Genomic DNA, 15,701 nt, shown 5'->3' on the forward strand with positions numbered 1-15,701 from the left:
TTGTTGATCAGATTTCTGTTAAGAGGTTTGTTTCATATTATTTATAAGGGAAGATAAGGAGACTTTAGAACTCTGCCTGTCTTCTCTCCTCCATCTTAGCTGGAAGCCTACCTACAACTTTCTACACCATTCCTTCCCAACTTTTCAGTTTCCTTTTTTGCAATTTCTTCTCTTGTAAAATAGGGATTATCTTTATATCCACTCATATTAGTGTGCCCAAATCTTAATATCCCCAGGTCTTAGTATAATGGCTTTCACATAGTAAGCACCAGATGACTGAATAAAAAGTATATAGATTTAGAGATATAGAGATAGATAGATAAATATAGATATATGCAGACTTATATATATATATATATATATATATATATATATATATATATATGCACATCCAAATATACATATATCAGAATTTCAATTTTTTCTCTCAGTAATAGTTCAAATAGTTAAGCAAATTTGTATTTTGTGATTTTTTTTCTTATGTGTAAAGAAATCACAGCTATTTGGCAATAGAGGTATAGAGCAGCAATAGAAACAGGGACCACTAAACTGTACAACAGGATATCTTTGATTATATATTGACTTGGAAATTCATATATTAACATTATCTAAATTTTTATTGTAATTTTTTTCATGCTGTTTAAAGTTTCCAAATTATATTTTAATCTCATTAATACTAAAAGGTGTTGATTATGGGCAACATCTGAATGGGGGGACAAATGCTTGATAATTCTCATTTAAAGAACTAAACTGAGATTCAGAATGTTTGGACTCCAATTCTGAAATTGTACTAATTTACAATTTGATCATGGACTCCATTGTACCTCATAAATATTGACCATCTGAAAGACACCATGCCAGACTATGCTTATGTACCACATTATCTGAAACCAATTCTGAATCAGATTGCATCTACTGCTATTACAATATGATGAAACAGAAAAAGCACTAGTTCAAATAACACATCTATAGGATATTCTAAAAATTTAAAGATATTGGACTATAGAGGTTATCTATTCTTTTCAATAAGCCTTGGATCCAACTAACCTTATGCAAAATGCTTAGTTTCTTTTGACCATTTTCCAAACTCTCACATAAGAGAGTAGATGTAAATTATTTCTAAGATTCTATTCAGAATTAAAAGTCTATGTTTCTAAAAGGAGAGCAGAATCCATCATCATACACTTATTATGAGAGACTAATAGGTTGCCCCTTCTTTAGTGTTTTTACTGCTAGAAATTTAGGCCATTTACACATCAAGACACCATTTGCAAGAGTAAATAGTTAAACACATTGAGAGGATAACATGGAAAAGATGATGGTATGATAGTGGTAACCAGTTGGCATCTATAAGGACTGGTGGGAAAACGGTGGAAAGAAGTGAAAATAACACTCTCAACTACAATAGAATACCTCAACTAGATCTGAGTCAAGGAAATTATTGAAGACTGAACAACTCCCTAAGTCATTATTTTGCATGTCACTGAGAAGAGATTGCATAGCAATTTAAAAATAGAGTTGAAGAATGTAGGGAGGGGAGTGGGAAGGGAGGGTGGAAGGAAATTTTGTAACTTAAAAATATATATATACATATGAATGAAGAAATCAGAGAAAAGGTGGGGATTTACTTGAGTTCTCTTCCAATCTTGTGAAAAAAAATGTTTAAATAATAACTCAGAATAAATACTAGAGTGGCAGAATCCACAAAAAAGGAGAGAGTAAAACAATTTTCCAGCCAAAGAAAATTCAGAAAATTTACAAGAAAGGTTTGTTACACTATGATGAGAGAGCACAGAATAGGCAAAGCTAGTATAGGCCATCTCCCATCAATTCTGAAAGACACAGCAGAATGAAAGAGCTAGTGGTAGTAATGCTGTTTCCAAAACTCTCAAACCAGCAATCCAAAAGGACAACTTAGAAGAGCAACAGGAAAGGTTTGTTGCACTAGGTTAAGAGTGGAGGACAATACAGGAGAATTAAGCGCAGGCCATGTCAAGGCAATCCCACTTCCAAGAAATCAGAAGCAGTGCTTAGTAACCACTGATTAGCAGAAGCTTCTTTCAGAGCTCTCAGGTCCACAGACAATAAGTGAGTCAAAAGAAGATTATAGATTTACTGGCACTGAGGCAGAACTCTGTTATGTTACCCAGACTCAGATCTGGGTCTCAAGTCTGGGTAGCAGTCCCAGGGAGAGGAAAAGCATTAACACACCAGAACTTGTCCCAGGGGAGCAGGGACCCTCCTTACAGTGTCAGGGCAGAAAAGGGTATTTGTGGTTGCTCATATCAGGAGAGTAGTATTCACTTCTTCTTAGTTAATATCAGTTTAGAAGAATTGAAAACTTGAAGGTCTCAAGAAGTATCTCTGAAAAACAGCTGCTTAAAAGCCTCAGAAATCTGCGACAGTGTCACTTTCACCCTCTAAGCAGAACCCTTCTTTAACAAAGAGTTAAAATTAAGTCAAAGTTGGGCAAATGAGCAAACAGGGAAAAACTGTGATCATAGAAATTTATGATGATGGGGAGGAAGATCAAAAACTACATTCAGTTAAAGATAACAGAATCAAAGATCCTACATCTTCAACAAGAAATAAAAATACAAATTGGTCTCAGTCTATGAAAGAGTTCGAAAAGGATTTTTGAAAAACAAATAAAAGAAGTAGAAGAAAAATTGAGAAGAGAAATGAGAGTGATACATGAAAATCATGAAAAATATATTAGTTATTTGATAAAGGAGACATAAAAATACTGAAGAAATTAAAATCTTAAAAACCAGAATAGATCAATTGATAGAAGCAGTACAAAAATAGTCAATGGAGAGAAGAATGCCTTAAAAAAGCAGAACTGGCCAAATAGCAAAACAGACAAAAAAAATCACTGAAAGAAAAATGTCCTTAAAAAGTTGAATTGGTCAAATGTAAAATGAGGAAAAAAGCTCAGAAAAGGAAATTATTACTTAAAAATGTAATTGAGCAAATGGAAGCTAATGACATTATGAGAAATCAAGAAACAATAAATCAAAACAAAGAGGAAAAAATAGAAGACAATGAAGAATACCTCATTGGGAGAAACAACTGACCTGGAAAATAAATTCAGGAGCGATCATTTAAAATTAATAACTACCTAACAACCATGATCAAAAGCAAGATCCTTGACATAATTTTTCAAGAAATTACCAAGGAACACTTCCCATGTGTTCTATAAACAGGGAGTAATATAGAAATTGAAAAAAATTACTAGTGACAGCCCTGAACCCAAGAGGATCTGAGTTCAGGTATAGTCTCAGGTACTTTATAATGGCCTAGCTCTGTGACCTTGGGCAAGTCACTTACATAAAAATTTCAAAAAGAAAGAATTCATTCTTCATTTCCTGAAAGAGATCCACAAGTGAAAATTCTAAGGAATATTATAAGCAAATTCCAGAGCTCACCAGTCAAGGAGAAAATATTACAAGCAGCCAGAAAGGAATAATTCAAGTTTTGTGGAGCCACAATCAGAATAAGCCAAGATTTATCAGCTTCTCTATTAAAGTATTAAAGGACATGAATATGATAGTCTAGAAGGCAAAATAGTTTGGATTACATTGAAAAATCAACTACCTAGAAAAACTTTGAAAAATCTTTCGGGGGAAGAGATGGATATTCAATGAAAAAGGGCACATTCAAATATTCCTGATGAAAAGACTAAAGCTGAACAGAAAATTTGATCTTCATATAAAATACTCAAGTGAAGCATAGAAAGGTAAACAGGAAAGAGAAGTTATAAGGTACTTAATGATGTTGAACTGTTCATATGTCTGCATGGGATATGATAAATCTTATGAAATTTCTCAGAAGGTCATTTGGAAGCTTTGTAAAAATAGGCAGAGTACTGATGTGAGTGGAATATGAAGGGATGAAATTTCAGAGAAGTAAAATTAAAAAGTGAGAGAGAGGAATGTACTGGGAAAAAGGGAAATGGATGAGTAAAATGTGGTAAATTATTTTACTTAAAGGAGAAAAGAAAAAAAAAAACTATCACAGTAGAGAAGTGGGGGATGTGAAGGGGAGTAAGTGAATCAATCTTATTCTAGAGGAAAGTAGGAGAGGATGGGAAAAAGAGAAAGGGGTGTGGTGGAAGGAAGAGCAGATTGGGGGAGGGACTAGTCAGAAACAAAACATTTTTGAACCACAAGATAAAAGGAGAAAGAATAGAATAAATGTGGGTAAAGGAATAGGATGGAGGAAAAGACAGTTATGAATTTTGGAAAAAAATTGAAGCACATTTCTCTGATAAAAATCTCATTTCTCAAAGAGAACTTAATCAAATTTATAAAAGTAAGAACCATTCCCTAGTTGATAAATGATCAAGAATTTGATTAAGTTTTCAGATCGTTTTCAGAAAAGGTTTGCAATGCTATCTATAGCCATATTTTTAAAAACAGTTTTAAAACAATTAATGAGCTAGTACCTTACACATATTAGATTGGCTAATAGGACAGAAATGGAAAATGACAAATGTTAGAGGGACTGTGGGGAAAATGATACTTTAGTTCAATATTGGTGGGGGTCTTTATTCAACTATTCTGCAAAGCAATTTGAAACTATGCCCAAAGGAATAAAAAACTCCAGTTACCCTTTTACCCTAACAATGCCACTAGCAATGCCTAGATTTCAAAAGACATGAAAAACAAATAGAAAAGGACATATGTGTGTATACATATACATATATATGTATATATGTATATATATATATATATATATATATATATATATATATCAGCTCATTTCTGCTGGTAAGGAATTGGAAACAGAAAATGGCTAAACAAACTGTGATATGTAATTACAATGGAATGCCATTCTGCATTAAGGAATGATGAATAAGATGCTATCAGAAAAACCTGAACTTACAAGAACTGATACAAAGTCAAATGTACAAAGTAATAATATCAATAATAGGATGATCAGCTGTCAATGACTTACCTTTTCTCAGAAATACTGTGCCCCAAGACAAATTTCAAGGACTTATGATGAAGAATACTATCCATCTCAAAGAAAGAGTTAATAATTTTCAGAATATAGATTTAAAGAATACTTTTTAAAATTTACTTTTTCTTTAGTATTCTTTTTTATGGGGGGAATCTATATTTTCTTTCTTAATACGACTGTCATGGAATGGCTTGGCATGGTTACACATTTATAGCCAATATCAAAGTGCTGACTTTCTCAGTGGAGGGATGAAGAAATGGAGAGAATTTGGAACTCAAAGTTTAAAAAGGACAGTTAAAAATTGTTTTTATATTGAAGTGGGGAAAAATAAAAATAACATAAAGACATGACCAGAATGACAAAATAATTAGAGTTGGAGATTTATAGATCATATTAATTATACTACCTTCACTCTGAAGAGAGCACAGTGGTTGTTCTCTGACTCCAACCTCCAACTTCTCACACAGAACAATGCAAACTCACTTTTGGAGAAGAGCAAGGTGAGAGGAATCTAGAGATACATTTTTGGGGCTGTCTCTGTTTACTTCAGTTTGCTTAAATGAAAAATGGGGATAGTATTAGAACCTACCTATTAGAATTGTTGTAAAAATAAAATGAGAATATTTGTAAAGATCTTAACACAATCTTAACTGGCATACAGAAAAAACTACTTATTAAGTAATCATTTAATGTGCCCTTCCTTCCTTCCCTTCTTCCTTCTTTTTTTCCTTTCCTTCCTTACTATGAAAACATATTATTTAACTGCCAAACTTCAAAAATCAGAAGTTCTATGTTCCTGATTTTTCCCAGTAACTGAAGTAATCCCTTTCAAGCTCTAATGTTTTACATTTCAGACATTCTCAATAGATATCTTTTTTTGAATGTATTATACAATCCGCTATGTAACTGCATAAAAGAAATCAGTATTTTTGACATTTATAAACATTTTTAAATACTGAAGAGGAAAAATCATATCTGTGCTGGAGTAGCACAGTACTAATCAATGTAGAGCCAGGAAGTAAAAGGTAAAGTCATGGAAAGGAACACACTTTTCTCACATGTAACTCCAAATTTAAGGTTACCTGAATTATTCCTCAGAAAAGTAGATCCTTTTTAGATCATATTATATTGATTGAATCTCTAATGGACATCTTTTTGCTAAATTATCCTATTATTTTTGTTTGCTTATTTTTTATTCTTTTAAATCAGATTAATGCTTTCAAAATGAAATCCAGGGTACAGTTAAAACACTTGAGGACTAATGAAGTCTAATTGCAAATTTTGTTTTTGAACTATGAAAATTATGAAAAATTACAAAAATAAACATTAGTTGAAGCATGTTTATCTTCTTTATTTGTTAGAAAGTTTTCTTTAGTTGTTGGTGTTTAATTGATTGTACTATATCACTTAAGTTTGAATTTAAAATAATCTTTGTAATACAAAACAGTAGCACTAGTTTATTATAACCTAGGCATGAAAAGAAATATCTTAGGAGGGGGATAAGAAAGGGAGGGGTAAAAATAATATACATATATATATATATATGTATATACACATACATGTATAATTACAATTTCTAATATTCATTCAGAGGTATGGATATTTTACAGAATATCTATCGCTCTGGATAAATATTAGAAAGCAAGAATGAGAAATTAAGGTAAAACATCAAAAAACAATACTGAATAGAAAGAAGAGGTAGAGGAAAAAATACAATATCCTCCTAAAATTATGTATCCTACAATTTTGGTGTCCCTTCCATCTGAGATGGCCATATAAATTAATAGCATTAAGAAATTATCAAGGGAGAGAAGCCAGGAACTTACCTGAACACTATCCAACTGTCCTTAGAAACTATATTAATAAAGACTAAATGGATTTGGGAGTGACAAAACCCACAGAATGATAGATTGAACCAAATTTCCTCCTTGAGATATCAGAAAAGGTATATCTTGTGCAAGTGTAGGGGGAGCATGGTCCAGGGGAAGACAGTGGGATGTTCTCAGCCATAGCTCAGTTCAGCAACTGAGAACTATAAATCCTGGTAAAGCAGGTCAGCAAGACAAAAGACCAAGTGAAAGGCCTCCAGTCCCAGTAGAGAAGGCAAATTTTAAGCTCCAGAACCTTAATACAGTGGGTAAATCTAGGCCAGGCAATCCCAGAATGGTGAGGAAAGCACTAACACCTAAGACTTCAGCCTGGGGAAAGTTAGTAAACAAACCTCTGAATCCAAGCCAAGGAAGCTTTAGTTATTGACCTCCTGTGGCCCATGACCAGAGTTCAACATTAAAAAACATGAACTAGGTAAAACATGAGAAAGAAACAGAAGAAAGCCCTACAAGTAAGGAAGATCAAAATAACATCTCAGAATAGCACATTGGGAAAAGGCCCATGTATGAAATCTAAGAAGGGAATGTGAATTTATTTAATATGAATTAAAAATCCAGTAAAATGGGGGGGGGGGGTTGTGGAGCCAACATGGCAGCAGGAGAACAGCCTTTCAGATGTTCTCTCCAAAATATTTCAAAAACCTTAAAATTATGACTCTAACTAAATTTTTGAGAGACAGAACCCATAGAAAGTTCCAGTGAGGCAATTCACCAGCCCGAGGTAACCTGGAAAATAGTGTGAAGTCTCTGTTCCGTCGGGTTGGAGTGGTGGCAACATGATGGAGCAAAGGAGCTTCAGCCAGCTCCAGGGCACCTGGGTCCCTTGAAGCCCTTACTCTTGGCAGCAGAAGCAGTTTCCTGACCTGCCACTCCAGGTAGCACCAAGCACAACTTGGAAAATCAGCAGGGAGACCTCTTCCAGAGCGAGTATGAAGCCTAGGCCAGCATGGCCCTCCTCAGTGTGGTCACAGCCCTCAGCACAGCCCAGATTCCAGGAAATGGAAGCAGGTCTGCTGAGCCACCCATCAGAAGTTGCCCATCCCTGATTGCTCAGCCCAGGGAAGGTAAGGGAGTGGAGGGAGACTGCCAAGGTGTGACCTCTGTCCCTGGGACAGGACTCTAGAACTTTGACAATATTCAGACCCTGGTGGCAGTCTCGAGTTCCAGAGGGGTGAGGTTGTGGCCATTCAACAGACTAGGAGAGCAGTCAGAGCCTCAAATATTGAAGTCCTTTGTAGGGGTGTCCCAATAATACTCAAAATTTCACTAAGTACTCAGAACATGGTACAAGCTGGAGAAATGAATAAGCAGGAAAAAAAAGGAAGCTGACCATAGACCATTACTTTGGTTCCATGGAGGACCAAAATACACAATCTGAAGATGAGAAGTTCCAACCTTCTGCATCTAAAGACTCCAAGAAATATAGAAGTTGGCTTAGGTTATGACAGAGCTCAGAAAAGATTTTGAAAATCAAGTAAGGGAGATAGAAGAAAATTTTGGAAAAGAAATGAGAGAGATGCAGGCAAATTATGAAAATGAAGTCCACAGCTTAGTCAACGAGATCCAAAATAATGCTGAAGAAAATAACATATTAAAAACCAGTTTAGGTCAAATGGATAAAACAGCTCAACAAGTTGTCGAAGACAAGAATGATTTAAAAAGCAGAATTGGTCAGATGGAAAAGGAGATAAGGAAGCTCTTTGGGGAAAACAAATCTGTCAGATATAAAATGGAGCTAAAGGAAGCTGATGATTTGCAAGTAATCAAGACACAATAATTCAACACCAAAAGAATGAAAAATCTAGAAGAAAATGTGAAATATCTCATTGAAAAATACAACTGATCTGGAAAATACATCCAGGAAAGATAATTTAAAAATTATTTGGTCATGAAAGTCATGATTAAGAAAAGAGCCTTGACCTCATTTTTAAAGAATTTCTACAGGAGAATTGCCCTGATCTAGAAGCACAGGTAAAATAGCAATTAAGAAAATCTACTGATCTTCCTTGGAAAGAGATCCAAAAAAATAACCCCCAGAATATTATAGCCAAGTTCCAGAACTCCCAAGTCAAAGAGAAAATACTACTACTATCCAGAAGGAAACTACAATATTGTGGAACTATAGTCAGGATTACCCAGGACTTAGCAGCATCTACATTAAGGGCTCTTAGGGCTTAGAATATAATATTCCAGAAGGCAAATGAGTTTGTAATGCAACCTGGAATCAATTACTCAGCAGAAATGAACATCCTCTTCCAAGGGAAAAGACAGACTTTCAGTGAAACAGGGGAATTTCAAATATTCCTGTTTCAACACCAGAGCTGAACCAGTACCAAAGCTGAACAGAAAGTTTGATCTTCAAGTACAGGACTCAGGTGAAAGATAGAGAGAGTGGATGAGAAGGGTAAATAATGAGAGACTTAATGATGATGAACTGCATGTATTCCTGTGTGGGAAGATGATTCTGATAATACTCAAATGAACTTTCTCATTTAATAGAGCAGATAGAAGGAACTTTTATAGATGAGGCACAGAAGAGAGCTGAATTTGAAGATATAATATATGGTAAAAATGGACTCAGTTGTATGAAATGTCCTGGGAGTGAGAGAAAAGAGAGGTAGAATAGTATAAAGTGTCTCATGTAAAAGGTATTTTATGTAGCTTTTGCAATGCTATGGAAGGGGAGAAAGCAAGGGGGAATGAGGGAGCCTTCATTATCATCAGAAATGGCTCAGAGAGAAAACAGCATGCTCACTCAATAGGATATAGACATTTAGAATAAAAGTGAGAGAAGGGGGACAGGGTGAGGAGAGGGGTGATGTGGGGTAGAAGATAGAGGAGAGTGTAGATCATAGGAGAGGATAGTCAGATATAATAAATTTTCTTTTTTTTATTTTTTGCAAGGTGGTGGGATTGGGTGGCCTATCTGGGACCACGGAGCTGGGTGGTTGCTGAATCTCTGGGGTGGGACATACACATGGGGTCTCTTGGCCCCAGGGCTGATGCTCTGTCAGTTGTGCCACTCAGCTTCCCCATAGCATATTTTTGAAGAGGGACAGAGTGAAAGGAGAGAAAAAATATAATAGATAGTAGTGGGGAAGAATGTTTGGAGGAAATTATAATCAGCAACAGCAGCTGTGGAAAAATATGGAAGTAACTTCTATGATGGCCTTATGCTAAAGAATGTTATTCACCCAAGACAGAGTTGATGGTATCAGAACACAAACTCAAAACATTTTTCTTCTCTTTCTTTTACCTTATTTCTCAAGAGGTTTTATATTTTTTTGGGGGAGGGGGATATTATGTTTACTCTTAAATGTTTAAATAAATTAAAGAAAATAAAGAAAAATCAAGTAGAACTATTGGGAAAAGAAATAAGAAGGAACCAAGAAAGAGTCAAAAACTTGGAAAAGGAAACACAAAACTTGACTGAATAAAGCAACTCCTTTAAAAATACAATTGAACAAATGGAAAAAGAAAATGACAGTAAAAATAAAATTGGACAAATAAAGAAAAATAATTCTTTCAAAAATACAATTGAGAAAATGGAAAAAAGTAAACAACTCTTTTAAAAAATAGAGTTAGTCAAAGGGAAAAGGATATGTAAAAACTAATGAAGAAAATAATTCCTTGAAAATTAGCGTTTGGGTAAGTGAAATCGAATGACTTTATGAGACATCAAAAATCAGTCAAGAAAAATCTTTTAAAAATTAAAAAGAAAAGAAAATATAAAATATTTCATTGCAAAAACAATTCAACTGGAAAATAGATCTAAGAGAGATAATTTAAGAAATAGTGGACTACCTGGAAGCCATAATCAAAAAAAAAAAGAGTTGGTTGTGTAAAGGAAATAGAATTAATCTCTTGTTGGAGAAACCTGAAGTTAGAGACATCCCTGGAGAGGGTCATAAAAAATATTGAGGTTGAAGAAATATATTAAGGTTCAGGATGCCTTTCATCTCTGAAAATAATTAAAACTCAGGTTTTCTCCAATTCAAGTGAAGGCATTTATGTGGGAATCACTCTCCTCCCCCTGCCTCAAAGCAGGCTGACCTCCCAAAAGGATACAACTCGATGGAGGAGAAACTAAGCTTTTAAACGGTAGTGATGATGTAATCAGGGATGTTTAGTGAGATGAGAGAATTGGGGATACATCGATGAGGGTTATAACCTAGAGAGCAGATATGAGGTAATTAAGGACATGTCAATTAGTATCAGAAGGTCAAAGACTTGATCCTTGCAGTATAGGGCAGGGATTTATTGTTTAATTGGTAGAGCTTATCTTGTCAATTGATGCAGGGATGATAGATTCCTTCCCATGGGAAGGACATAAATTCATTGACCTTATCAATACCACCCTCAAAATTTTTTCTTTGCTAGGCTGTCTCCAAATATAGTAATATATCTTCTCTGTTATCTATCCTTTAAATCTTCTTCTGAATGTGTTCATGTTTTTTAATATCTTTTTCATAATGGAATATCCAGAACTCTAGCTTTGTTCTGACTAGGACTCAAAACAATATAACAATCATTCTCCTTTTTCTAGGCATCATGTTTCTATTAATTCTGCTAATTAAAACTAATATTGAGCTTGTATTCTAAGATTGAAAAATCATGAAAAAAGCAGATGGATTACTGAACTTCAAGTCGAGAACTAGAGAGCAAGTCACATTATCCCTTGACCATCTCTGAAATAGGACTGAAAATAGCCTCACAGAGATGATGTGCTGATGAAAAAGAATATTGTCTTAAAAGTGCCATATGAGTATTAATTATTTTTAATTAACTAGAATCTCTGGGGATTCCTTCCACCACTATAGAAATTACCTATGGGTAGACAACGAAACTAAACATTATCTAGTCAATTCAGCAACACACTTTTCAATGTCTCCTCTGCTATGATTAACTCAATGATTTACATCTGAAACTAGTTAAATAATGGAGCCCATATATTCTCAACCCCAGCTAAGAGAAGTGGGCATGAATTTGAAATAGAATGGAAATACTTATGATACTTGAATTCCTATTGAGAAAACAATCATAAAGAGAACAATAACTTTTTTATTTTTTGAAGTCATTAGTTTTATATTAAATCTTAATTCAGATTTATTTGAAAAACATTAATAAATGAAAGGTATCCATTAACATGAGTAAAAATGAAATGACCTGAGTTCTGTTTCTGACTCTACTTTGCCTATACAATTAGAATTTTCTACCTTGAATTATCTGTCATCAATATTATTTATTAATTTCCTGTGAGGAAAAAATATAATCAATGAAGTGATACTTGTTCAGAACTTTGAGTTTCTTAGACAAAAGCTCTATGAATTTTAATAAATTTTTCTATCTTATTCATGCTCTAGCCAAGTAATATTGATGATGACTTTGTAATGTTGAAGCTGCTTGAATATCTCAAAATAGGAGTTTATTTTTGCTGATTTGATTTCAAAGAAATTATTTTTTTTAAATCCAAGCACTATCTTCTACATGCTATCTATCCTGATCTCCCAGTTCTTATTCAATCCCTCCCAGAACTACCTTGTTTATAGTGCCTCCCCCAATGCAAACTTGAGGACACTAATTATTTGTGTATCTTCATTATGTAGCACATTGTTGCCATCATCTGAAAGCAATTATGAATCTCCCTATTGTATCATCTGTCACTAGATGGCAATATGTGGAAGAGAGTAGATTCACATGCTTAGTAGAGTTCTTTTACACAACTAAAGTACAAAGATACTGATTTGGGAGAAGATAATTCTCTAGGATTGTCTGAGGACAATGGAAAGGTCTGAGTTTGGACAAGAAAGAAGAGTTGTTGTTTTTTTAAAAGATCTGCCATCCAGTAGTGGAATCGTAGTAGAATCCCTCCTCAAAATTCCATTTTGTGGTTTGGTTTTCAAGCCAGGTCTCCTCACACACTTGCTTAATCAGCAAGCTTAGAGACCTATTAATGAACATATATTTTAAGATAGATATGCTTCTTCTTTCTTTTTTTTTTGGAAAATATTGTATTTATGTACAAAGGAAATTAAGGAGCTGTCAGGCTTCCAACAGGAAATCACTCCCCAAAGGAGCATCTTGTCAGTGAAGCACTAGCTCCTCCTCCTCCTAGTCACATCATCCAACTGATAAGAGGGAAATCCTGGATGGGTAGAACTTTGGGCTTTACAAAGGGAAACAGGAAGTAATTACCAGACAATGTTCCATAGGGTGCTAGGAGCCACCTCTCATAGGAACCAGGGCTCAGTGATAGCATAGACAAGGGGGAGCCAAAGGAAGGTCTTTGGCCAGCATGTGTGTCTCAGTTTTAACAGACTTTTGAGTTTCATTAGAATTCAGTGTCCCCATCAGCCTTGATTACAAGCCATTTATAATCACCCTATTCATGGAAACATGTATTACTCTAAACTGAACTATTTTGGTCCAGCAAAATTAGAGAATTATGTCTGTCCCAAGTAGGCAGGTTGAATAGCCAGGCAGGTGATTTGCTCTAGAGTTTCTTTATTTTTTTCTTAAGGAAAAAAAAAGGATGATGACAAGACTTCTCCAATTTTTGCTTGCTCCTTTCACTCTGCCTTGGCTCACAGGAAAAAAGTTCTCTTCCAGATGCATTTCTTCCCTGCAGACACCATTGCCTCAGCTTATGTCAGTCAACTGCCCCCTGTTGACTGGTGGAGCCTGCTTCTCCCACACCAATGTTAACTTCATATTGGCCAAGTCTCTCTCAGTGCCAGCAAAAAGACCTGGAGAGGGTATGCATGGCCCCACAAGCCAATCTCTTAGACATTGGATTTGGGAGTAGAATTAAGTGGGATCTCCTTGAGCTCCGTCCTCATACAGAGGTATTCCCCAATCACAGCCATCAGGGCAATACAAACAGCATGCACCAGCCACCAGGTCAGTCATGAGGGGAAATGGGAACTGTAGATCCAGCATCCCAGAAGGTGGAAGAAATGAACCGTGACAGTGAAGTCCAAACACTGTTTCCCTCGATGGATGAAATATAACAAACCAAGGGCACAAGTAAGGGCATTGAGAATGAAGGCCATCATGGAGAGACAGCCAGGAGGAGTAGGGAAGCCCAGGATCTCCGGGATGAACATCTGGTCCAAAGAGGGGATGCTCTGCACCAGACTGTCCGCCAGAGCCAACCACAGACCTAGGGAGCCATAGTAGACGTTCTGCATGAGGATGATCTGTGAGACGATCAGGATGGGGTCCCACACGTAGCTTAGGAGCTGCCCGGCCATGGCCAGGCTCCCTGGCCTCCGGCCTCCAGTTTCAGCTCCAAAGGTGCCTCCTTCCCCCAGGCGTCTCCACCTGGGTCCAAGCCAAGTGAAGGAAAAGTGCGGAGGTAGGGCGTGGGGCCCGGCTTCGGACTGGGAGCCCAGCTGCTCCGAGCGGTTTCAACGCGTAGCCTTTGGAGCGGCGCGGACAGCTGGAACCATGGTGGTGGTGGCGGCGGCTAGCTTGTTCTTAAGAAAAATCTTTAGAGGCTAACATTTTTCCCTTATTAGGATAAACTCTGGAAGTTAAGATCATGTTTAACTTAATACTTTAAGACCAATTTAAAGCTAAATTTAGGGAGGTAGTCAACAGTAACTTCCAAACCAGAGACACAAAACAAATACTTGATTCTATTTTGTTCAATATATTAATGTGTTACTTTAGGAGACAATAAATATTGAAATGGATTGGTAGGAATCATTTTTATAAGCAAGATCTTATTGCCAGTTTCTAATACTATTCTTTGGAGTTTGTCACTTGAAAGTCTTTTTATCTGTTGTTGGTATAGTCTCTATTATATTCACTATTTATGGGAGAGTGTGCTTAAAACATTATGTAAGAAATGTAAATTAAATGAACTCTGAAGTATGATCTCACACATATATGATTATCTAACATGACAGAAAAGGAAAATATTAACTTTTGGAGATGTGGGAAAAGTGCCAGTTTAATGGATGATGGAGTTGTGAAATTATCTGATCATTCTGGAGAGAAATTAGAAATTATGTCTATAATATTGTGTATTATAATCACCCTATTCATGGAAACATGTATTACTCTAAACTGAACTATTCTGGTCCAGATCTTTATCTCAAAGAGATCATAAAAAGGACCCACCTGACAAAAAATTTATATTTTAGGTGTAGCAAAAAAATTGGAAATTGAGGGGATGTTGGGGAATGAATTGGTGAATGACTGAACAAGTTATAGTATATGAAAGTAATGTAATAATATTGTTCTAAAAATGATGAGCAGGCTGATTTCAGAAAAAAACAGAAAATATTTATTTGAATTGATGCTTAGTAAAGTGAATAGAACCAGGAGAACATTGTACCACTGTGCATTGATGAGCTGTGATTGATTTAGCTCTTTTCAGCAGAAAAATGATCCAAGATAATTCCAAAAGACTTATGATGGAAAATGCTCTCATCCAGAAAAAGAACTTATTGCAAAAGAATGCATATTCTCTTTTCACTTTTTTTGGCAGGGAGGAGATTATGATTGTTTTTCCTTTGGTTCTATATTTTTACATATACATATGCATACATACACACATACTCATGCACATGCACATACATACATACATACATACATACATACATTAAATTCTATAAGGGGCCCTTGATAAATTTTTGTGGGGTGATATACTACAGAAGATGTAAAAGACTGGAAATCACTCTTTTACAATATGACTAATGTGAAAATTTTTCACATTACTGCACATGACTAACCTATATCTAATTGCTTGCCATCTTGGGGAGGGTGAAAAAAAGGAGGGAGAAAATTTAGAATTCACAATCTTTGAAGAAATGTATGTTGAAAATTATCTTTATATGG

The 15,701-nt window shown here is 35.4% G+C and overlaps 1 pseudogene; it reads right to left on the bottom strand.

Moving 5' to 3' along the window:
- Nucleotides 1-13,636: 13,636 nt before the first annotated feature.
- On the bottom strand, nt 13,637-14,107 carry LOC141520343 (protein SYS1 homolog pseudogene; annotated as a pseudogene).
- Nucleotides 14,108-15,701: the final 1,594 nt, after the last annotated feature.

The sequence above is a fragment of the Macrotis lagotis genome, chromosome 4 (assembly GCF_037893015.1).
Source record: "Macrotis lagotis isolate mMagLag1 chromosome 4, bilby.v1.9.chrom.fasta, whole genome shotgun sequence".
Taxonomy (NCBI): domain Eukaryota; kingdom Metazoa; phylum Chordata; class Mammalia; order Peramelemorphia; family Peramelidae; genus Macrotis; species Macrotis lagotis.